General features: G+C 37.5%; 1 long non-coding RNA gene across 1 annotated transcript in view; it reads left to right on the top strand.

Moving 5' to 3' along the window:
• Window positions 1–682: 682 nt before the first annotated feature.
• LOC129053172 (uncharacterized) overlaps window positions 683–25651 on the top strand; it is a 38754-nt gene continuing 13785 nt past the window's right edge. The window contains exons 1-3 of the long non-coding RNA XR_008518250.2: window positions 683–1947; window positions 4349–4438; window positions 22538–22667. This is a non-coding gene — a long non-coding RNA (uncharacterized LOC129053172). The remainder of the gene's footprint in view (window positions 1948–4348; window positions 4439–22537; window positions 22668–25651) is intronic.

Raw genomic sequence — 25651 nt, 5'->3', positions numbered from 1 at the left:
ATTTGCTTTTGTAAGGAGAGAAACATGGCTATGTTCTGCCTGGCTCTCAGACAGTCAGATCTGATGGTTATCTCCCTTGTTCCCTGAACATCGCTCTTATCCTGTTCTTTTTTCAAGGTGCCCAGATTTCATATTGTTTAAACACAAATGCTTTACAAACACTTTGTGCAGTTAATGAAATCCTCACAGGGTTTTGAGGCAACATAGATCCTCAGCTTACAAAGATGATGAGATTAAGAGATTAAAGTAAAGACAAGCATAAGAAATCACAAGAGTATTGATAAGGGAAGTGATAAATGTCCATGAAATCTTCACAATTTATGTTCAGAGGTTGCAGTAAAGACAGGTGTAAGAAATTATAAAAGTATTAATTTGGGGAACTAACAAATGTCCATGAAATCTTCACAATATAGGTTTTTCTGCCATAGCTGCAGCCAGTCCCACTGTTCGGGGTCCCTGACTTCCCACAACACTACCACTAATTTGTGTTTTTGACATACAATGCATCAAGGTATGATTTTGAGAACTCAATAACTGAAATAATGGAGTTAAGTTATACAGGAGTAAAGGTTTTGTATGTTACTAAAGGTAAGCTAGTGTAGCTTTAAAAATGTTATAACATTAGAATGTTCAATATAATCATCATAGCAACCACAACTAGACAAAACAAGCAAACAAACAAACACAAAAGAGTAACAGGCAGGAAGAAGGCTTTCTGTACTACACCAGAGAGTAGGGGCTGTGGATTTAGCTACTGTTTTCTGAGGCTACTGAGTCAGCTATCATGAACCATGAGATAAGGCCCTAGCTGTCCCACCAGGGAGAAAGTGCGAAGAGCATAGGGCACATAGCATAGCTGCTATTTCACACAATTTTCACTATGCCAGTGGCAACGAAGTAGAAGAGACTCATCCATACTCAGAACCTGATGAAGCACTGGAGGCAGAAAGAAGTGGCTACTAGAGACGCAACAGAAATAAAGCTGTCACAGCACCTGCTCCAATCCTGTGTCTTTCTTCATGGCTTCCCAGGAGTTTGAGGTTGAAACTATTGTTGACAAAAGACAAGGAAAAAATGTGAATATAGCGTATTTGGTTAAATGGAAAGGTTGTGACAAACAGGATGACACTTGGGAACCAAAGCAGCGCCTCATGAACTGTGAAAAACATATGATTTTAACAGATAACAGACTGAAAAACAGAAAAAAAAATACATGGACAAGAGCAAGTAGAATTTCTTCAAACAATGCTACAGGAACTTCCAGATCTACCAACCCCAAGTTTTCTAAGAACTCTCCTAAAATGCTAGTGGCTGGCAAACACCACAAATCCAAAAACAGCCAGTTATTTGCTGCCAGCAAGAACGTTAGGAGAAAGACAGCTTCACTTCTCTTTGACACAAGAATATGGAGCCAGTAAACTCAACTGTGAAGATGTTTGCACCTCACAGCCCCTTTAACAACAGAAAACTGTGAGTGGCTTTCAGGAGCTTGAGAAACTGGAAGCTTTTATGGTAGATCTACAGGACACCGTGGTCTTCAAGGTGACAGAAGGGAAGCTCATCAGGAATTTATCAGGCTCTGGTGCAGAACAGGCTGGAATAGAGAACAGGATCCAGATACACCCACTAATGTCTCAGATGTCTGGCTCACTTAACTGCTTTTTGGCCACAGGCTCAGCTACCAAAAAAGGTATAGTGGCATTAATAGACCCATTATCAGCCAATAGAATAACAGACATGCATACATCAGTTCCAAGAGTGAAATTAGGGCAAATAAATGTTACTGATGATGGCAGAGACCAGCCTTTTATCAAGAAGATGTACTTCACCATAAGGCTGACAGAAAATGCCAGCACATACAGACACATTCTAGTGAAGAAAGAGGATGGATTCACCCAAATATCACTATCAACTCAATCGACAGAAAAAAGTGCAGTGAATACAGAGGTAATTAAAGAAATGGTTAATGCTCTGAGTAGGGATGTTGTGGATGCCAGCAAGCTTGTGCTGTTCAGTGCAGCTGGAAATTTTTTTTTGCTGTGGCCTTGATTTGGGGTACTTTGCGAAGCACTTAAGGAATAACAGAAAGAGAGCAAGACTTGAGATTGTGGACACCATCAAGAATTTTGTGACTACTTTTATTCAATTTAAAAAGCCTATTGTTGTATCAGTCAATGGCCCTTCCATTGGACTAGGTGAATCCATACTGCCTCTTTGTGATCTTGTGTGGGCTAATGAAACGGCTTGGTTCCAAACCCCTTATACAGCCTTTGGACAGAGTCCAGATGGCTGTTCTACTGCTATGTTTCCAAAAATGATGGGTGAAGCATCTGCCAATGAAATGTTAATTGCTGGGCAAAAGCTGACAGCATGGGAGGCATGTACCAAAGGGCTGGTCTCTCACGTGTTTTTGACTGGAACTTTAACCCAAGGGGTTGTGATTCAAATTAAGGAGCTTGCCTCATATAATCGAGATGCACTAGAAGAATGTAAGACCCTTGTTCACTGTAACATTAAGATGGAGTTGGAGGTGCTGAGGAAGATATGGGGCTCGGCACAAGGGATAGGATCCATGTTAAAGTGGCTGGGCATGGTGACTCATGCCTGTAATCCCTGCATTTTGGGAGGCCGAGGTGGGTGGATCATGAGGTCAGGAGATCGAGACCATCCTGGCTAAACACTGTGAAACCCCGTCTCCATTTTTTTGTATATTTTGTATACAATATTTTTTTGTATATTTTGTATATAAAAATATACAAAAAAACTAGCTGGGCATGGTAGTGGGAGCCTGTAGTCCCTGCTACTTGGGAGGCTAAGGCAGGAGAATGGCATGAACCTGGGAGGCAGAGCTTGCGGTGAGCCAAGATCGCACCACTGCACTCCAGTCTGGGTGACACTGGGTGACAGAATGAGACTCCATCTCAAAAAAAAAGAATTCTTGTTTAAGTATGTGCAGAATAAAATTGATGAGTTTTAATTGTCAGTCTGTCTGCTCAGGTCACAAGAACTAAGCTGAACCAAATGCATAATGATTTGCTATCTTCATTGCCCAAAACAATTTCAATCATAGCTAAGGCTTAGAAAGAGAACTGGAAAGATCCAAGCTATGTATTTAAATTATCAAGGCCTTTTTAAGCACTGTAACATTAAATAAGTAATAAAACAGCTTATTTGCCCATATGTGATTATTTTATGCACACGTGAGACCAAATACAAAAGCAGACTGGTGGGTACTAGACTGCCCTAATTTGTATCTATGGCTACTACTATATATATAACCAGAATTGTGTTTTATTAGAAGTGGATGACAGAGAATTCTGTAATAATGTTTATTTTTCTTATTTTTATATCCTAGAATACAGAGTCTACTGGGGTATGAGGCAGCCTCAGCTTCCCTCCCACAAAGAAAGGCACAGAACTATCAGAGATTGTGCCTTTGACTTTATAGTAGCACAAATACTTCAGAGACACAAAATCATAAATTAAAAAACTTATCTTTTAGAATAAATATTTTTGACACAAAATTCACTGATCATTCTCCTAAACTGAACATATGATTAGAATTTTTGTTGAGATATCGCTTGATTTTCTTTTCTATTATAAATGTCTAGTTGTTACCCAGTTGACAAAAGAATATTTATCTCCCTAAAATAAAACTTGTACCCTATTAGTGAATTATGGAATCATTTTTGTGGAAATATCCAAGTTCTAAAGTTTATAATGTGCAGATTTAGATTTAGGTTAACTTAGAGTATGTTCTAGCAAACAAGTTAAAATTATGGACATATTACTAAGGCAGAAACTTCTTTCAAAACAAATAAAAGCCCCCTACACTCTATGAAATTTAAAATTATCATTATCTGTTGTAATGTGCATCCAATTTTCTAGAATACTGTACGTGTTCAGCTACCCAGAAGCACTCTGAATCCTGTCCTGTAAGTTTTTATGGAGGCTCCATTTACATAGGCATAATTGAATAATCCAATGGCCACTGCTGATGAATGTCATCCTTGTCGCAGGATCTCTAGGGTGTCACTTCACCAGCCAAGAATCTCTGTGGATCATGGCACCTTTGTGCAAGTTTCTCTTGAGCCTGCTTTCTAATTTTACATACCCATCTTGCAGGCTGCACTCAGCTCGAACTATGGGCTTAGTTTTCATTTCACTATAGATGTGCCTGGCACAGAATGGAGGCAGACGTATGAGTGAGTGATGGTTGAGTCCAGCCACTTCACACAGCTAAGCACATTACCTGGGATGGGGTAAGCAGGTCAGGTGCTGGTACCGGTGGCAGCTCCCTGCAAATTTTTAGGTGAATCAGCCATACCACAAGCTTTCTTTTCTGCAGGCACTGAAGAATGCAGTGGAATCCAGATATGTAGAAATGACAGAAACTGCAGAGATCCAAAGATGTTGTCACAGCCCTGGCTTGGGAAAGGTATAGATCTGGGCTCTTTTAAGGGCCAAAGCCCTGCTTTCTTCTTTCTTTTTTTTTTTTTTCTTTACTTATCTATGGAATCACTAGGGCTCAAATTAAGGTTTTCAAAGGGCTCTGTGTTGCTACTGGAAATTAGGATCTTGTCTTTTCTTCCCTCATTCTCTCTTTGACTGCTTTGCATTTATTATGACAGGCTATAGAACAAATGCTGTTTGCCATAGCATATTTCTGTTGCCTGCAGGGCTATTTCACAGAAGCAGTAAGATTTTGGCTTAGGAATAACGTAACATCTTCCTATGGAAGATGAAAAAAAAAGCTAGATATTAGAATGTCTCTATATATAAATTGAGGTATCAGAAAATTTCCTCAGGTCTTACTTTATTTGTTTAAGGTAATGTAATGAGAAAGAAACTTGCACTTTACTGGCACCTCATTCATTGGGCATTTCCTATAGGGGTAGTAATGGACTTGGAGGGTTGGATGTTAAAATTGGAAGAGCTGATGATGATGTGACTAAAAGATTCTCTAGATCAAGAATATGAGAAAAGGTGGGGCAGCAAAATTTGCTTTTGAGAGTTTCCAGGGAGAATGTTTCTCCGATGTTTGGTAGTTGTTTACTGTGGGCTTTTCTGATATAACTGCTAAGAAGGCATGAACAATTTTACAATAGTTACAAAAATGTGGGTTGTTTCACAGGGCAAAAATGCTTTGCACATAGGAAACTTCAAACAATTTGCCTTCCCACCCTCAGAAAATATCTAGGTCTTCAATAGTATTGAGAAAGAAAAGCTACGTAATTGTGGATTACTGGTAAAATTTTGACAAGCAGAGAAACAGCCTGAAAAAGCAGGCTGCAGACACAAATTTAAGAATCCTGCACAATCCTGTGGCCCATGAAAATAAATAAAAAAAATCCAACTTTGTATGTGTGTGTGTGTGCTTAAGACATGCCCACAGCTACTCAGATAAAAAAAAAAAAAACAAAAACAAAAACACAAAAAAAAATGACCCTACATTAAAAATGCTATGTTTTTTGTATAACCACAGGGCTTCCAGGAAATACCCTCTCTCTTTTCCTGGACATGTACACATTGGCCTCTAGTGTGTTACAAAGGGTACCTTATATTAGTAAACATGCTTTAGACTCTGAGCCAAGTTTCTTTAAATTATCAATTTAACCTCTGGTCCTAGGCCAAGGTCCCAGCCATGCTTTCACTTTACCTCTTGTGTGGCTCAGGGCCAAGTTCCTGACCCATGCTGATTCATTATTTCAGCTCTTAATAGTTCCAGGCTCAAGGTCTCAGAAAAGATGAGTAGTGCTTTCTTCAAGACTAGTTAGTTCATTTTCTTTCTTCCATAAAGATATCAGACTCTTCGTCAAAGTGGGCAACTAAACCTACTCTGCCAGAAGTTAATGTATTAAACTTTCCTATAATCTCACCTTTTGCATTCATATTTTTTAATTTTGTTGAGGTTAAAAAAATTTCTGTGTGACACCTCAAAATGAGAGACTGATACATTGTGGTGCATTAGGGGACTGCAAGATTTGTTTTTGGTTCATGGACCCAGAAAAGGTTTAATTAAAAATGTCAGTAGGGGATGGGCATGTGGACTCATGCCTGTAATCCCAGCACTTTGGGAGGTCAAGGTGGGCAAATTAAGAGGAGATCAAGATCCAGATCATCCTTTCTAACATGGTGAAACCCCATGTCTACTAATAATACGAAAAATTAGCCAGGTGTAGTGGTGGGCAACTGTAGTCCCAGCTACTCTGTAGGCTAAGGCAGGAGAATGGCATAAACCCAGGAGGCAGAGCTTGCAGTTAGCCAAGATCACGCCAGGGGAGACATGTTGGCAGTCTCTTTTCACCCTCCGCTGTTGAAAGTGTTGCCTCTTTTCTAACTGTTTTCTTTTACAGAGGATCTAAGCATCACGTGGGACTGAAAGGATATCTAAGGTAACTGAAGGTTTCTGGTTAAGACTGCGTTATGGTGTTATGTGAAGGCCCAAAAGTAATTCCAATTTCTGACAGCCCATCAGAGTGGTGACATCAAAAACTCCAGACTTTGCTGTTGCATTTCTTTTTTGTCATTGTGTGCCTAGTGTGTCTCCTATTTCTTCTTTGTATACAATGTTGCAACCTGGAGATATAATCTTACTGGGAAAGGTCAGTGGATGTCATAGTAATTAGAAATGTAATTCAAACAGTTGCAAAACAAGAGGAATCCAAAATTGTAGTCTAAAAATTTTTATTTGGTAAGGGTCTTTTTGTCCCCTGGTGATAGATATTCACACACTGTATGGAATGGCATACATTTAAATAAAATTTCTCTTTTTGGGTGCTTATTTCTCTTCAAAAAGCTCAGCACTGCTGTATGTATCTAAAAAGATTCTTTTTGAGACACATCATTTTTTTCTGCCCAGACATATACTGTGGGACAGGCAATAGAGTGTTAACTTTCTTTTTCTAACTTTTGACTATATAAACCTAGGATTCGTCAATTTCATGTAATGTTTTAGATCTTAAAATGCAACCTAGTGAGATGAGGTTTTTCTCTGTGGGAAGCCTTGTCAGTACTTTGCACAAAACTTTTGATTTTTTAATTCCTCTCTCTCCTATGTCTTTCTAACAGTAATAAGACTCTCTGCCCTATCTGAAAACAGAAAATTTCCACTTTCAATAATTGGAAAGAAGGTGCCTTTTAGAGACATAATCTAGCTAAGTGCTGTCTTATGAAAGCCAGCCATACTAGCTTTACATGTTTTGAGTCACACCTTCTTCCAGCAGCACTGACATTTAAACTAAAAGAGATTTTTATGTTTCAAAGTCAATCGATCTCATTTCCTGGAATTTCAATGTTTTTCTGGGGCCATATCAAAAGAAGCCAGAAATAGTATTAAAAGTCTTACTCTATATAATGGTCTTGCTCAAATCCAGTAACTGTATAGTCTTTTTTTTAGGTTCCCAAGTTACTTTGGGAATCTTCTGGGTTGAGTAGGCTTAGGAAACCAACAGAGTCACCAGTGGAGGGCTTTAGTAATGAAGGTAAACATTACTCATCCTGCTGTATAGCTCCTCTTGAACTGTGGGCAAGGGTTTGGCTTGCCTCCATGGGGGACACCTATGTCAGTCACCAGACTCAGGGAAGACAAGAGGAATGCAAAATCAAGGAACATCCTTTCTATATTTTTATTCAGTTAAGGCTACTTCAAAAGGGGGAAAAAGGAGTATGGGATGCTTTCTCTATATATTTCTTTAGAAAATTCACAAACAATCTGCAGTGTGCACCTCTCTAGATTACATTCTAGAATACAGACATTTAATTGACTCTGAGACTCTGAAAAAGAAAGTGGCTTATGTATTTATTTGTTTATTTATTGCTGAAGGGCATGACAATCTTACCAGCTCCAGGACAGACAGGCCTAGCTTTCTGAAGGAAGTGTTCATTTTAGTACTATTCAACAGTTACATCTTTTCTTCACATAGCGAAGAAAAGAGTTTGATTTTTTTTTTTTTACAAGCTTACTTTGACTTGGGAGAAAATCCAGATCTTTATGAGCATTGTAAAACTGACTCTGCCCTCTTGGCAGTCATATCAGGCAAGTTTCAAAGAGATAATTCATTAAAGTCAGAGACAAACCCCTGACAAACACTCAAATATAACTTCCAAACACCCTAACTACAACCCTTATTTAAAACCTCCAATAGCAATTTTACCAGCTTGTCTTATTTTGCCACTGAAGAAACCCCCAACTTTTCTGTGGCCCCTGCAGGAAATACTCCATAGATGTGATACTAGTAGAGTAAAAGTTTTCTACTCATTGCAGAGACTTAGAAAAATAATGGAAAACCTAAGCAAGTGTCCTCTGATGAACCTGATTGATATACAGAGGCATTTCAAAATCTAACTCAAGTGTTTAATCATATCTGAAGAGATGATACATTACTCCTAAACTAAACCATAACCGTTGCCCTAAAGCAGGCAGCTTTACAGAGAGTAGAATTATCCATGGATGACCCACATGTCTTTTTTAAAATCTTGAAAAATGGAGAGTGTAAAGGAAAAAAAAAATGTTGAACCACTAACAGAATACTTATTCCTAATAGGAAAGAATGCATTGCTGAAAACTTGACTGGAAACTTAGTGATCCAACAGAGGAGTTTATATAGAGAGCATACATGAAGGCTTATGAAGAAACAGAACAAAACTTCTTAATTACTCTAAACTACTCATAATATGTTGAAACCACATAAAAATTAGCCATTTCAAAAATCCTGAGAGATGCTCTAGTGAAACACATTTTTCTGTCTCCCTATTGGTTAAGACAGAGTTAATCTTAAGAGAAAAATTTATTACTCAAGCAGACCCTGATATCAAAAGAAAGCTGCAAAAACATGTCATAGGTTCAGATAATATTGTGGTTTTAACAATGCATCAAGATGTAACAGCCTTTCTTTCATTTGAGATAACACCATGAGTCTTTTATTTTACATTTAAGATAAATGACTGTAAACACAGGAAAGTGTTTGGAGCAAAAGTTTAAATAAGAGGCAAAATAAGCTCTCTGTCAGCAGAGCTATAAGCTTGAATAAGTTATCTACTGGAGTGTAAGGTTTTTGTGGCCTAAAAAATAAAGATATATGCTTAGTTTGCAAGTTATCTTGGAGAATGTGTGACTTAACTTTGCCCAGGCCCAAGACCTGTTAGCTTAGCCCAGGAACTTTGCCTGGGAGCTGTCTGAAGTGATAATTTGTAATGACTGCTTAGCTTGGCCCAGGTCCTATCATGAGATAAAGTAAAACCTTGGCCTGGGATGCTGGCTTAGGACCAATCAGGGACAGAAGTGATGATTCATATGGGTTGAGTAAACAGTCAAAAACAAAAAGAAAGAATCCAGCTGGTACCCACTAGATCCCACTGGATTTATGTCCACAGGAAAAAAAAAAAAAGAAACTTTATTGTTTGGAAGCCCTCTGAGTATACAGAGAACAGCATTTCTCTGCCAGGCATTGTTTCCCCAACTGAGTGAGTGGGAGTTTTGTAAAAGCTTTTATCTGAACGGATGGCAGGTTCTACTTTCTGTGTCACTGCAGCCATGTTATCAGGCATAACCTTCTGTGTTAGATCTGTTACTGGTGCCCACACCTTTTTTTTTTTTTGGTCTGATTATAATATTATATTGGAATCAGGCCCTTACCTGTAGACTTGGGGTCTTCCAGGGACCCTTTCCTTGCTCTTTACACAGGAAAAGCTAGCTAAGTTGTCTTTGTCCTCCCACAGAAATGAAAACTCTAACTGCTCTTAGGAGATTGGGCATTGGTCTTTCTGGCTACTTGCTGCTGGAGAAGAGTGTCGTGTAGAAAACAGTAGGTAGGATTCTACTGACAGTTGGTTTAAGTGTTTGTAGAAGAAAGGCATGTTAATGCATCATTTTATTTGCATTACATATTAAAGCGTGATAGACTTTAGGCTAAAAAACAGTTTGGATTATTAGAAAACACATCACAACCAGACAAGGAGAGTGAGAATACCTTAAATACCTCAAGGCTGCTGACGTGCTTGGATAACAGGTGGCTATATTTATACTTGTTAAGATTTGGTTACGTGAGACTTGGGTTTACTTACCTTTCTTGACTTTATTTTTCAAAACAAAAATTCTCTGTTAGAGGTATCCTATTTTTTTAATTACCTGAAAATATTTGTGGAACGCTTGCACAAAATTAGAATATTGTTCTAGATTTCTCTATTACGCATATCTTTCTGTTTTCCAAGAACTGTAGCTGGACATCACCAGCTGGCTCAAAGAAAAAAAAAGCTTCATTAAAATTGTAAGATGAGATGAGAATTTAGTGACAGAGGTGTGTTAGACTGTGAAACATATATATTTCTTCTCTGATTTTTGTTAAAAATGAATCATGATAAAAGGGAGTTGTTTGCAAAACAGACTTATCTTACACTTAGCCAGACTATTTTTGTATAGTGGTGCAAGAAATAACTTTAGATGCGCTTTCCTCATTGGCTTTCTATGAAACTTTATTTTACAAGGAATCTTAAATAAGATATTATAAAGCTGAGCCCACCCATAGGTTTGTACGCTTGGATACATATTATTTGGGTAAACTCCCCTATTTTTTGAGGCTCCAAGCACATGAAGTTCCTGGGCCTGAAACAAAGTGGCTTTTTTTTTTTTTTTTTTTTACTTACAAAGTGATTGGAAAACCTGTATTGAGATTGTGTAAACACTGTATAAGGCTAGATTTCCCAAGGGGCTTTTATTGTTTCTAGAGGTCAAATTTGATTCATTAAAGAATACACCCTCTTCCAGTCAAAGCCTTAGAAAATCAACCAGATTTTCCTATTGGGTTTGTTGCAAATGAAAATACATTTTTGGTTGCACTGATTCAAACAATTATATTGCTGTAAGTTAAGAATAATCACACATAGTTTCCGAATTTTAGAGGAACCAGACACAGAGAAAAAAAAGCATGTTCCAAGTTTTGTTAGCAAGAGTATATCAAATCATAGTGTTAAAAACTGTAGCTAGTTTAAAAGAAAGTGTTCTTGAATTTAAAAAACAAAACAACAATCAGAAATTTTCCAAACAAAAGGTAGAGATTGCTTCATTCTCTGTTGCTTTAGTCTATTTTAACATTTGTCCTGCTTGACATTTATAAACAGTTTAGCTATTCCTAAGTTCTGTTCATTTTTCTGTTATAAAAAACCTGTAGTTGAGAAGACCTGGAAAAGTTCTATAGCTAATTATAAACTGTTATTCTTGAGAGAGATTAAATGTCTGTAAATGACATATCTAGGGTGGTTAGAAACAGAATAGACAAGGCATTTGGTTATTTCTGTGGTTTACAATAGCTTAACATAATAATTTTAATTAAAATTGATAGCACATATTCAGAGATTAAGAACATTAAGAACACCATGTGGTTTTGAGACTTGTGTTAATATGACTCACTGAAATATATGCTGAAAAATAAAATATTACTGTCAAAATCACATGTATTTAAATATATTTTATAAATCTGTTTAACTTTTTCTTTTATGCTCCAGGGGCTCTCTGAAGCACTGAAAATATAGGTTTCAGAAAATTCATCCTTGAAATTAAAATTTTATTCTGGGAAGCCTGCCAAATATTTTAGAGGATTAAGACACTTAATATTATGAAACACAATTCCAGATTTCCTTAAGTCATTTGTTTTGCCAAAATACAATAGGGAGAAATGTTTGAAAGGGCAGAAACATTTTATCAGCCTTCACTATTATGTAATAAACTCTTTCAGAAAGACAAATTTTACTCTTGAATTAGTCTCCTCCTAATATTAACCCTAAGCTCAATGAAACCATATGTAAAATTATATTTCACCTTAGAAAGTTTGAGCATGAAGTGAGATTTTCACAAAGTTATTACAACATTTTAACAACCTTTTCCAAATTTGCTAAAGAAAGATTAGTGTTTCCAGAAATTTTTGTTGTGTTTTCATTTCAGTGCTTAATTGAAGAAATAGACATAATACCCTTTTGAATCTAGTTACTAGGTTACAGAGTTTTCTTGGCAATATCAAATTTTTTACAGTTTTTTTCCACAACTTGTGTAAACGTTTAGATTTATTTTAGTAAATTAAAGGAAATCCTTTAACTCTAGGCAAAATGTACATTTCCATGCCTTTCTTTTTTTTTTCTTCTTTTTTTTTCTTTTATTATTATTATTATTATTATTATTATTATACTTTAGGTTTTATGGTACATGTGCGCAATGTGCAGGTAAGTTACATATGTATACATGTGCCATGCTGGTGCGCTGCACCCACCAAATCGTCATCTAGCATTAGGTATATCTCCCAATGCTATCCCTCCCCCCTCCCCCCACCCCACAACAGTCCCCAGAGTGTGATGTTCCCCTTCCTGTGTCCATGTGTTCTCATTGTTCAATTCTCACCTATGAGTGAGAATATGCGGTGTTCGGTTTTTTGTTCTTGCGATAGTTTACTGAGAATGATGATTTCCAATTTCATCCATGTCCCTACAAAGGACGTGAACTCATCATTTTTTATGGCTGCATAGTATTCCATGGTGTATATGTGCCACATTTTCTTAATCCAGTCTATCATTGTTGGACATTTGGGTTGGTTCCAAGTCTTTGCTATTGTGAATAATGCCGCAATAAACATACGTGTGCATGTGTCTTTATAGCAGCATGATTTATAGTCCTTTGGGTATATACCCAGTAATGGGATGGCTGGGTCGAATGGAATTTCTAGTTCTAGATCCCTGAGGAATCGCCACACTGACTTCCACAAGGGTTGAACTAGTTTACAGTCCCACCAACAGTGTAAAAGTGTTCCTATTTCTCCACATCCTCTCCAGCACCTGTTGTTTCCTGACTTTTTAATGATTGCCATTCTAACTGGTGTGAGATGGTATCTCATTGTGGTTTTGATTTGCATTTCTCTGATGGCCAGTGATGGTGAGCATTTTTTCATGTGTTTTTTGGCTGCATAAATGTCTTCTTTTGAGAAGTGTCTGTTCATGTCCTTCGCCCACTTTTTGATGGGGTTGTTTGTTTTTTTCTTGTAAATTTGTTGGAGTTCATTGTAGATTCTGGATATTAGCCCTTTGTCAGATGAGTAGGTTGCGAAAATTTTCTCCCATTTTGTAGGTTGCCTGTTCACTCTGATGGTAGTTTCTTTTGCTGTGCAGAAGCTTTTGAGTTTAATTAGATCCCATTTGTCAATTTTGGCTTTTGTTGCCATTGCTTTTGGTGTTTTAGACATGAAGTCCTTGCCCATGCCTATGTCCTGAATGGTAATGCCTAGGTTTTCTTCTAGGGTTTTTATGGTTTTAGGTCTAACATTTAAATCTTTAATCCATCTTGAATTGATTTTTGTATAAGGTGTAAGGAAGGGATCCAGTTTCAGCTTTCTACATATGGCTAGCCAGTTTTCCCAGCACCATTTATTAAATAGGGAATCCTTTCCCCATTTCTTGTTTTTGTCAGGTTTGTCAAAGATCAGATACTTGTAGATATGTGGCATTATTTCTGACAGCTCTGTTCTGTTCCATTGATCTATATCTCTGTTTTGGTACCAGTACCATGCTGTTTTGGTTACTGTAGCCTTGTAGTATAGTTTGAAGTCAGGTAGTGTGATGCCTCCAGCTTTGTTCTTTTGGCTTAGGATTGACTTGGCGATGCGGGCTCTTTTTTGGTTCCATATGAACTTTAAAGTAGTTTTTTCCAATTCTGTGAAGAAAGGCATTGGTAGCTTGATGGGGATGGCATTGAATCTGTAAATTACCTTGGGAAGGATGGCCATTTTCATAATATTGATTCTTCCTACCCATGAGCATGGAATGTTCTTCCATTTGTTTGTATCCTCTTTTATTTCCTTGAGCAGTGGTTTGTAGTTCTCCTTGAAGAGGTCTTTCACATCCCTTGTAAGTTGGATTCCTAGGTATTTTATTCTCTTTGAAGCAATTGTGAATGGGAGTTCACCCATGCCTTTCTATAATTTATTTTTACTACAAACACATTTTACTCTTCTACCATACCTAGTGATTAAATTTATATTCCATATTCTCAATTACACAGTATAATAATACTTTTTAACAATAATAACTGAATGTAAAACCTTGTGAACTTATACAATTATGGGCTGGGTGCAGATAAATTCTGATTTATTACAGCATTGTTAAGGGAGTGTTTATTTTTATACATCTTCAGGCCTTAGCTGGTTTTTGATTTTCATAAGTTAAAATCACTTGAACTGAAAAGCACAAAAGCCTTTATTTTCTGGTTCAGCAAAATATTTAGTTCAAGTACATATTCTTCACTAAGTTAATTAATCAGATTAAAAAAATACACATAACACATACGTAACAATACAGAGAAACAGAAGTTCCAGGAGTTATAAAATTTTATTTTATCAGTTTTCCAATTGGATTATTGACCTCTTGCTGAGGCCCTTTAAGAACTGCGCTATGAATAGTTTCCAGGGCCTAATAAAAAAGCCTTGCTGAGGCCAGACATGGTGGCTCTCACCTGTTATCCCAGCACTTTAGGAAGCCCAGGTTGGGGGATCAGGAGGTCAAGACATTGAGACAACCCCCTGACCAACACGGTTAAACCCCATCTCTACTAAAAATACAGAAATTAGCTGGGCATGATTGTGTGCAATTTTCAGTCTCAGATACTCAGGAGGCTGAGACAGGAGTATCATTTGAACCCAGGAGGCAGGGGTTGCAATGATGCAAGGTTGTACCAGCCTGGTGACAGAGTGAGACTTCTAAAAAAAAAAAAAAAAAAGAAACAAAGAAAAGAGAAAGCATAGCTCGAAAAAAGAGACAGATAAGAGAGAGATTTTGAGAGGTATTATTCACTTCTGATTCCAAGGGCTACATAAGAAATATAGATTTCTCATAAAAGATGATATGTGGTGCTTTTTCTGTTAGCCTCAAGAAGTCCCTGGCCACCTGCTTTTATCAAAGAACCTTTTATGCATGCACCAAAAATGTCAAGATAGAGTGGAGAAAGGTAATTTAGTGGACTGAGAGAAAAAACTTTTTCAAGTAAGCAAGATTTATGAGGAGAAAAATATAAATGTCTTTTGAATATACCTATAGCATAAATCTCCACTTTTAATTATGCTGGTTGCTTTTTAATATTTTTTATTAATTTTACTTTACAGAGAATATAAACCATGATGTGTATAATTTATTTCACGGGTTTATTCCACTACCTGTTCACAATCATGTTCATCTTCTCAAGTTTCCCCAATAGAAAGTCGCTGGGTTCAGGCAAGGACAGGCTTTCAAATGGGCTGCAGATCTCTTTAGCAGCAAAGCTTGATATTTGAGTAGGTGATTGTCAGTTCACAAGAGAGTTTTTAAGGAAACAGCATTCCTGCTATGCAGTGTGGTGTGCAAACAGGTATGTTATTTTCATAGATAAATTGGTGACTTCTGACACCAAAAATGTCACTGACGCAACTGCTGAGAGGTAGGCTGTCCATTTTTTTAGAAACCAAGCTAAATTTCTTGCTTAGGTAAACCACTGGCTGTTGAGCTGGACCTCGGGCCTCATCTCAGATTTCAAGGTCTATTTTCTCTCTTCCTGATACATGGAGATTATATGCCTTTACTATGGAAAAACCTAGGGCTTGCGCTTTAAGTAAGGTTTGTTTAGCTGGTTAAATTTTTTTGAGTACCAGGTTCTTAAGTTAAGCACTGAATTTTATTTGCTTTAGTTTCTTCTATGACATGGTATAAAAGATAGCTACTTCTCTGTACCGAAGTACCTGCCATCTGAAAAATCAGGTAATGTCCAAGAATCTTCTTAACTGTCAAGAAAAATGGGATGGATTCCTGACCTTGTGCGTTGGTCTCTTCTAATAAGACTAGACTCAGGTACTGTACTGAAGTCTGAGAGAGCTGAGCATTAGATTTTGAGCATCAATGTTTTGTCTTTTTTTTTAAATTTTTGCCAGATAGTTTAGCAGAGCATTAGTGTGTTCCCAGGAAGCCCATCACAATCTTGCAATTGTTGTTATTTCACCAGTGCACAAACACATAACAGTCTCTACTTATCTAAGTTAATACCGGGGGTTTCTTTTCTATGTTTTAGAAGAATAAGAATCACAGACACGTTTTAGAAGACTAAAGAGCACGAAGGTTGAAGAGAAAGTTTAATAAGCAAAAGAAAACAGCTCAATGACAGCAGTGATGTGGTCAAAATGGGTTAACCAACATGAAACTTGGGTTCAGGGTTTTTGTGTGTTGTGAGTCATAAGAAATGGACTTAGTCTGTAGGCTCTCTTAAAAAATGTGTGACTTAGTTCTGCCTGGGGCCTTAGATCCCAGCCCAATCAGAAAGCTTAGCCTGAGACCTTAGCTCAGTACCTATTAGTGGCAAAAGTCAATATTCGTAGAGGCTACTCTGCTTAGCAAGCAACTCTTCAGAAGCTGAAGTGAAACCATGGCCCAGGATTTTGTCCAGAACTAATCTGAAGCTGAAGTAATGATTCAGAGAAGTGGGGCTCACAATCCAAGGAGAAAAGAAAAGTGTCCCCTGGAAGGCACTTGCTCCCACTCTCCCCCTCAGTTTGTGTTCACAAAAGGAAAAGAAACATTTCTGGGAGCCCACTGATTATAAAATAGACAAAGCCATTTCTATTGCAGGCCTTGTTTTCCCATTTGAGTAAGCTTGAAGTTTCTGCAAGTTTCTGAGTGAGCTGGAGTTTCTTCTATCTGTGCAGCTGCGGGCATGTCTTCAGACACAACTCTCTGTTCCAGTTCATTTATTGGTGCCTGCAGCTTGAATGTTTTTTTTCCAGGCTGCTTTTTATCTTATGTGGAAATGAGACACTGACCAGTGGGCTCAGAAGTTTCTGGGGACACTTCTATTTCTGTCTGTAGAAGGCAATCTAGGTAACACTTTTCACTGTTGGAGGAGGAGAGCCCTGGGTTGGAAAGAAGAGAGAAACAGGCTCTAGAATTTAGAAAAATGTTGTTGTACTTTTTGCTGTTGTTGTGTTTAATTTCCATTTTGCCTCAGGAATTACTTGAATCCTCTAGGTCACAATGGCTGGTCGAGCTTGGGACCCATTATTCCTGCTGAACAATCTGGGATACACATGCTGGACCTGGTGACCTATGTCTCTGGGGACATTTCTACTTTCACTTATCTCCCTCACAGACTGAACAACATTAAGGTATATTCTTTTTCTGCCTGGGCAATTCCTTTTAAAGTGCCCTGGCTTGTCACACTAGTAGAAATCAGCAGGTGTTGGGGATTCTGGCTCTTGTAGGCCTGTGAAATGGCAAGTAATGCCTTTTTCATTCTCTTGTGTCTTCTCTCTACTTCCTAGGTCTCCTTTATCCAGTTCTTGTTTTAAAAGATCAAAAAGCCACTCCAGGAGGTTTCCAAAGTGCTATTGGATCCCAAGGCCTACTTCTGTAGTTTTTTCTGATATTAGCGGATGGCTGAGAAATAAACTAGTATTTTAACATTGTCTAACTCTTGATTGAATTAGAAGATAGAGAGATATGTTTTGCTAAAGCTTCTCTCAGCCTTTCCAAAGAGCCTGAGAGATTTTTTTCTGGTTTGTGGTTCAACAAGGACAGTTTAGAGTAATTAACAAGTTTTATTCTCGTTCATTGGAAGTCTGCTAATATGCACAGTAGAAAGTGTTCTCTTTTCCATTGATCTATGCATTTACTAAGGCTTCAATTAGGATTGTCAAACAGCAGTGTTTTTATTTCTATTGAAAATACTAATTCTGTCTTTTTTAATCCATTTTCATCTTTCAAATGTGTTTATTTTTGATTGACTATGGGATGTCGGTTGTTCATATTCAAACTCCTTTGTTGCCTATAATGCTGCCTGTGGTGCTGCCTGTTTTTCAGCAGTAGTTAAAATGTGGCTTAAAAGTTGCACTGCATTTCTGCAGAGAAGATGAAAAATGTGGTTTAAATTATGGAAAGCCTGTGTATGTCTATAAGGGAACTGTCCTAAGTCTGGCTTTATGTGTACATTTACTGCAATGAGATGGAAATTTAAACCTTAGTAGCACCGTGTTCATTGCACATTTGTTATATTGGCAACAGCAAAGTTGGACGCTTCCTGAGAATGTACAACCATAGGGATTATTATACGGCTATTCTGAGTCTCAGTTAAAGGAGGCAGATTGGGTGCTCAGAAATTGCATTTGACCGTTCTCTAGAGATTTGGCTTTTTAACTTTGGTAGACTTACCTTGCATGGTTCCCAAAGTGGCAGGGGAAATTTTACAATGTTTACAAAATCTAGGTTTTATTTTTGAAGAGCAAAAAGACCTAGTTGTTAGATATTATTGAAATTATGCTTCTTTGGGAAGGCCAGGCCTCCTGTCAGGAATATGGCCACCTTGTTGTCAATTGATTATTATTATTATTATTGTTTTTAAATTTAGAGACTCAGGGTCAATGGAGTCCCAGTGCTTCCAAGTGCACACACGGGGAGTGCAGTCTACAGATGCTTTGTTGCCATCTAGAAACAGAGAGGAACAAGGCATCACTCAGATGCCTTCCTCCTTTTGGTGTTACCCAGCATAAATAGAAAGAGTTAAGGTATACATTTACATCTTTTTCCTCTCTCATTGGTGCCCCCAAATGGTCACAGGTGCTGCCCATAAATGGAAGTATAGCCTTTACTCATAAATTTGGAGGAGCTTGTCAGCAGCACTAGTGACACTCACCTGTGCAAATCCCTGCTTTTCTGCCATGCTTCTGCCCTAGACCCACTGAGACCCAAAGGCTTGCAATTCACCCCAGAGGCCTTGGAGATGTTACATAGTAGTAAAACCTGTTCAAGTTATTTTAATAGAGGAAGTGTCTTCCTACTAACTTTGGTTTTTCTAACTATGTTCTCAGTGAAACATCAGAATCTCAGAGAATGAGAGATATTGACTTTCAAACATTTTAAATCCAAAATTAGTGCAACACAGAACAGGTGGCTCAAAACTGTAGAAACTGAACGGCTGAATGGTCCTTCATTAGGTAGAGAGAGCAAAGAAGCTAAAATATGCCCTGTAACATTGTCTTTCTCCCAACAATTAATAGTGGAGTCTGCCTGTTTACACATAGGACATGGGGCCTAACCACTGATAGCAGAATATAAATGGGAAAATAATTTGAAACATGTAAGTTTTGGACAATGAATTGCCAAGGCTCCAGGTAGACAAGAAATCTCATTTCACTAGGGGACAATGTAAGGTTAGAAATGCTAGGTTAAGAATTCTGACTCAAAATTCTTTTTATTCATAAGTTAGGAAGAGAGATTTGAGTTTTGATACCTTGTCTCTACTGCATGCCTCCCAACAGGCAAAAATTAACTTGTCTCATGATGGAACTTTTATGTGGAGGAAAACAATATAATTGTAAAAATTCCTAATAAAGGAAAAGGTACTTACTTGGGGTTAAATTCCTCTCATACAGCGCCATGAATGTCTATTATTGAGGGACAAAAAGGCCGTTTATACGTAAAAATTTATACTGAAATCTTGAGTTCCACTTGTTTCAGGGAAATCACAAAAATCAACCTTTTCAAATTACATTCATAATTACTAACACACTGAGTGAGTGTAGTAAGCAAGTCTGTATACAACTAGGCTGGAAACGTGCCAACAGCATTGCATACAAAAAAATATGAAAGGCTTTATAGCTGTGCAAAGCAAAATTGTAAATTTAATAGATAAAAATGGGAAGTCCTTGAGCCAAAGGCCTGATGAGCGGTCACAGACCAGAATTAGTCTAAGGGCAATCAGGTAACACTGAGATGTAGCCTCAAGCTGAAACTTCAGTTTCCCTAGGATCTCCTTTAAATATCATGTGACTGCCAGGCTCTTTATGAAAAAAAAAAAAAAAAAGTTGAAACAAAGAAGATATTTTTGAAATATTTTTGAAATAAATGTGAAAGTTTAAATTCTATTTTTACCCTTCTGATGAATTATTTTCTTCTCAGCCCATGCATTAATATATGTTATAAGCTCACAAATGCAACAAGATGTAAAGGTATCCCTTTGTCTGTGATCTTTGTCTTACTTCAAAAAAAAAAAAAAAAAATTAAGAAGCTCAGAAACAAAGTTGAGATTAAAGCAAAAAAAATTAAATAAGCACAAGAAGAAAGCTCTCTGCCAGTGAAAACAAGGGCACAAATCTGTTTCCCACTATGAGGTTGGGGGTTCAGTGTTATTATGAACTAGCAAGAGAAAGAAATGTTTTAAGTCAATGCACTGTTCTGAAGACCATGTGATTCAGCTGGGCCCAGGGTCTTGGCCTGAGAATAATGGAAAGCTTAACCCAAGAAATTTCCCTAGAAATAATCAGGAGGTTTAATCATAATTTATAGAAGCTGCTGAGCTCATCCCATGACCTACTAGGGGCTTGTGTAAAAGCTTGGCTCAAGAATTTGGCCCCAACTTAATCAGGAACTAAAATAGTAATTTATAAAGGACAGGCTCACTGTCCAAAAGAAAAAAAAAATGTACTAACCAGAACCCACCAGGACCCACTGTGTTTATGCCAAAAAATGGACAAGAAACTACTTCCTGGGAGCCAAATGATTATGCAAAAGACAAGGGTATTTTTGTGCCAGGGTTGGTTTTCTTATCACAGTGAGCCAGAGTTTTCTTCAAGATTTTTACCTGAATTGACTGAAGGTTCTTCTGTCTGTGAAGATATGAATCTCAAGATACAACCCCCTTTGTTAGTTATCTCATTGGTGTCTGCAACGTGATTTTTTTTTTTTCAGGCTGTTTATGTGTTATGCATAAATGAGACACAAACATGTAGACTGTTGGGTTTCCAGGGACACTTGCCTTGCTGTCTCCCTAAGTCAAGCTAGCTTTATCATCTCAGTAACACCCTAAAGAAGGTCCTGAATGTGTCTACTTCAGATTTTACTATAGGAAACATGAGGAGGCATAAAAGAAGAAGAGTAAAGACAAGAAAAGAACAGAGACTCTAGCTAACACAATACAGTTTTCTAAAAATGCAGGTCCCAGGGTGGCACCTGCTAACTGCTAACTGTGTGGCAAGACAGGACTCTTTAGCAAGACATGCTGAGACAACAATAGGAAGCCACCTCAACACTGCCCAACTTATGGTGGTGACCACTGAAGCGTGTGCTAATTTAAGAGGCATACATCACTAAGCCCAGGACCAGTCTCACAAAGGGTCCAGCAGGACTGACAGTTCCTGGAGACCAATTCTCCAGCTCTAACATCTGTCATACTCTTCAGGTTCCATACTCTTCAAAATCCTTGGGTGATTCTGGAGGTGGAAGGGAGGAAAGTAGACTTCCTTCTGGAAACTGGAGCAGGTCTGTTTGTTCTGCTTTCCAATCTAGGCTTTCCCTCTTCCTATAATGTGACAATGAGGGATGTGTCAGCAAAGATCTTTATATAATATTTTCTCAGCCCATTAGTTATGGTTGAAATAGCCTTCTATTTGGTCATATCAATTTAATAATTCCTGAAATTTCCACTTTATTACTAGGTAGAGATATTTTAGCCCATATAGAAGCATCCATCTGAATGGCTGCATGACAAACTCTTTGTCTCCCATAAGTGGAAACCAGTATTAAATAACAAGCGTGGGATGTTGACAAAAATGTTGCTGGGCTACAAGCACTGTATGCATCCATATTTACTTTAAGGATTTCACTATTTTTTTCTATCCAGAAGCAGTATTTCCCAAAGCCAGAAGGTGGGAAAGGGCTAGAAGTCATTATAAATAAGCTATAAAAGAGAGGCCTTTTTAGGCCCTGCAACAGTCTTTAGAAAACTCCAAATACCAAAGAAGGTCACTTTTTAACATGCCCAGAAATCCCATTTTTTTTTTTTTTTTGGACTTCAAGATGTGAAAAGGTTACCCAACTCATAGGTATTTGGAAGTAAAACCCATGGTTGTGCTTGGCTTTAAGAGGTCTTATAAGAGGTTCCTCATGAAAAAGAGTTTCATCAAAGCCAATGTACAAAGGCTATTTAAGAATAATTATTTGGCCTGCATTTTATGCCAATAATTAATTTAACTATTACATTATAGACTATTTTGCTATCAACTCAGGCCTATTATATTTGTTTTTTATAGAAATGAACAAGGAAAAGAGAAAATTTTATCTCAAATCTTACATTGGCCATTATCTTCTAGTCTCATTAGTTGTCTTTAGAATTTGCCTATATTTTATACTATCCCTGTTAATTCCTGTGATCCACTCAGAAATCTCCAGCTGCAGCTAAGTAGAAAACATAAAAACATTAATATTGTGAAACATGTAACAATACTTTTGTTGTAGGCAATTATTCTACAAATTTTGCCAGGTAAAGAGAGTACATTGTGGACTCATAATCAAGGGGTGTTTGTGTTTGTGGGGTTAAGAATAAGGAAGTTAAGCAAAGCAAAGTCCCATGAACTCACAACTTCTCTGGCATAACTATAGCCCTCAGTTATCAGGACATGTCCACAGCCTCAGAATTTTTAAGGTGTTTATTACCTCAGCTAATCTCATTTTAACACATATATTTTGATAACCCAAATTTTTTCTTCTGACGTAGAGAAAATCAAACTCCAAATGGTACTGCAAATGAAACCACTTATGAAAACATCCTGTTTCTGGAAATATTATCCTGACCTCAGGTGGAGTTCCAGCTGTTGTATTTCATTGTACAACCCCCCTCCCTAAAGGTAAGTAGCTGGAAAGATCGATTCTCCCTAACAGCAGTGAGTTAGGTATTTAGGGTGGGCCTCCCTAACAGCAGTTAGTTAGGTATTTAGGGTGGGCCTCTCCCTAACAGCAGAGAATAGTTAGGTAGTTAGAAGGGGCCATTGGTATAACTTCTAGAAACAAAGATCCAGCTTGCAAAAAAAATCCTACAGACACATATTAGTAAACTTGCACAAACCTTCAGCCCACTGATATGAAGAAATGCAGTCCGACATAAACATATCTTTGTTCTTTGTGCACAAAGATATGCTCACAAAGAAACTAACTGAAAAACAACAGCAACATCAAAACACCCTGGTCTTTTGTATAAGCAATGGACTACCAAATATAGTCGCTTTTTTTTCGGGTGGGGGAAGTACACGGTGGGGGACAATAAGTTTTAGTGGGCCGTTTTCTTTCCTGGACATGCTTTGGAATACAACCGGAACTGGTATAAATTATCATGTCAGTCTCTGATTCGTCATGGGTCAATGTCGTGGGCCAAGCTTTTATATTAGCACTTGTTAGTTGTGGGTCAAGGTCATGGGCCAAGCTGAGTAAAGCTTTTTCCAGATCAGTCATCACACTCTTCCATTTCCCCATACATGAGGACCCCAAACACCAGCATCACAGTGGGCAACTAATTTTGGTTTCCACTGTGGAGAGCTATTTTAATTTCCTTCTTACACTTTGTTTCTAACTTCAATTTGTGTGCACCTTCCTCAAGTTTTCAGCCATGAGACAAATAACTCTTTGTGATATCTCACAATAAGAATTTGCTACACGTGGTTCATTGGTGAGAATACAAAAAATGAAATCTGAATTGAGCCCTGGGACACAATAAGTCTTAACGGATCATCTAAAATCTGGCCTTGGAAAGCAATCTATGTCTCTGCAGACATTTCACCTTCCAGTTGTCGCCACCACTGGCTGGACAGGGTTGAGGTGGCATCCTTTTGTTTTCTCTGCAGTTCTTCCTGAAGAGTCCTGGATGGCCAAACTTGAAGAAGTTAGAAGGTCCAGCTCAAAACTCCTGAATTTTGTAGACCTGTAATTCAGTCACTAGTGCTTTGTCTGACTCCTGTTTTTTTCCTCCTTTCCTGGGCCTCTTTGTGGTCCCTGCTGTAAAAGACCGGGAATGCCACTCCACAATTTTTCTATGTGGTATCCCACAACATAGCCTGCATTTGAAGTTACCTTCTGATGTAAAGGTTGAGTAATAAACTCTTCTTTTAAGATTATCTGTATTTTATTTAAATCAGGAGATAGGATTGTTTCACAAAATCCACAGAATCCTCTCTCAGCCTTTCAGCCTTTTCATGAAGTCTGAAATATTTTGATTTTCTTTTTATTTCAATATGGCCAGTTTAGATTAATTGAGAGATGTGATTCCAGTTTCTTGAAAGCTTTTTAATATGTACATCGGAAAGTCTTTGTTTCTACTCATCCATTAAATCAGTAGGCCTTTAGTTAGGGTTTTTAAGAGCAATGTCTCCCTTCTTATTGGAAATGGGGCTTCTGTCTCTTTTCCACTTTTTTTTGGGGGGACAGGTTTTCTTCTTTGCATGGCTATATGAAATATGTCATTTGTCTCTGAAACTCTCTGTTGCCTGTGGGGCTTCCTGTTTCTCAGCAGTACTTAAGATTTGGCTTAGGAATGACAACATATTGCCATGCAAAATCAAAAACTTGGATAACATTTTGGAAAGCCTCTCTGTATTCATCCAGGTTATCAAAGTACTTTTCTCTGTCCCAATCTATTTGTTCAAAGTCTTGTAATTAAAAGAGAACCAGGAATTTAGAAGTACCATGTTTATTGGGCATTTTCTTTAGGGGTAGCAATTTAATGGAGGGTTGTTTGGGAGAATTGGAGAAGCTGAGGATGATAAAGTGACTAGAGGAGCCTCTGAATAGGGGATAGAAGAAAAGCTGGAACATCTGGAAGTTTCTTCTGAGGCTTTCCTGGGCGTTTGTTTCTCTGACTTTTGAGAAATGTTCACTATAGACAAGTCTGATGTGCTAAGACGTCATGGTCAACATTACAATGCTTACAAATATCTGGGTTGTTTGCAGGACAAAGAAAGTACCTCAGACAATTTGCCTTCTCACTTGCAGAGAATATCTAGATGTTAGATAGTATTGAGAGAAAAAGGTTATGTAGATAGGATGGATTCTTGCTAAAACTACTTTAAACAAAGAAACAGACTAAAATACCAGGCTGCAGGCAGATTTTTTAAAAACCTGCACAAACCTGCTGTCTACTGATATAAAGGAACAAAGCTTAACAAGTAAATATTTTCGTAGTTTTTTTTTGTTTGTTTGTTTGTTTTTTTGCCTAAAATGTACCAACAGATAATCTGATAAAAGAAGAAGAGTCTGCATAAAAACATTTTTCTTTTTTAAATAAATCACATACTTCCAGAAAATAGTCTCTATTCCTTTTACCCAGTGGGCTTCAGTGTCCTCTGTTGAATAGTTTTATTTTCTTCTTCTTTTTTTTTTTCTGGATATGCTTTCCACTTTATTATAGAAATAAAAATTTCTATAAATTTTTATTTCAGCTACCTTTCAGTCCAGGTCAAGGTTCTGAGCCAAGCCAACTAGTACTTCTTCAGGACTAGTAAGCATACTGTTTTCTTAATTCATAAAAACATCAGAAACTGCCTCATAGTGAAAAACCCATTCTGTCTCCTATCTGTGCTGTGAATAATTTTTTGCTTAAGCTGTCAATCAGATTTCACTTTTAGCATGTACAGTCATAATAATTATTATTATTATTATTTGCAGTGAGAGGAAAAACTCTGATGATACCTCACAATAGCAGACATATATATAGTGGTGAATCCACATGACTACAAAAGTGTTCATCAGAACACACTGAAGCCCTCTGGGTAGAAGAAATAGAGATTTTTTGTGGAAGAGAAATGTTTTTATGCAGAATCTTCTTCATCTTTTATCAGAAAAC

Source organism: Pongo abelii, chromosome Y (genome assembly GCF_028885655.2).
Source record: "Pongo abelii isolate AG06213 chromosome Y, NHGRI_mPonAbe1-v2.0_pri, whole genome shotgun sequence".
Classification (NCBI taxonomy): domain Eukaryota; kingdom Metazoa; phylum Chordata; class Mammalia; order Primates; family Hominidae; genus Pongo; species Pongo abelii.
This window is presented reverse-complemented; position numbering and strand designations above follow the sequence as displayed.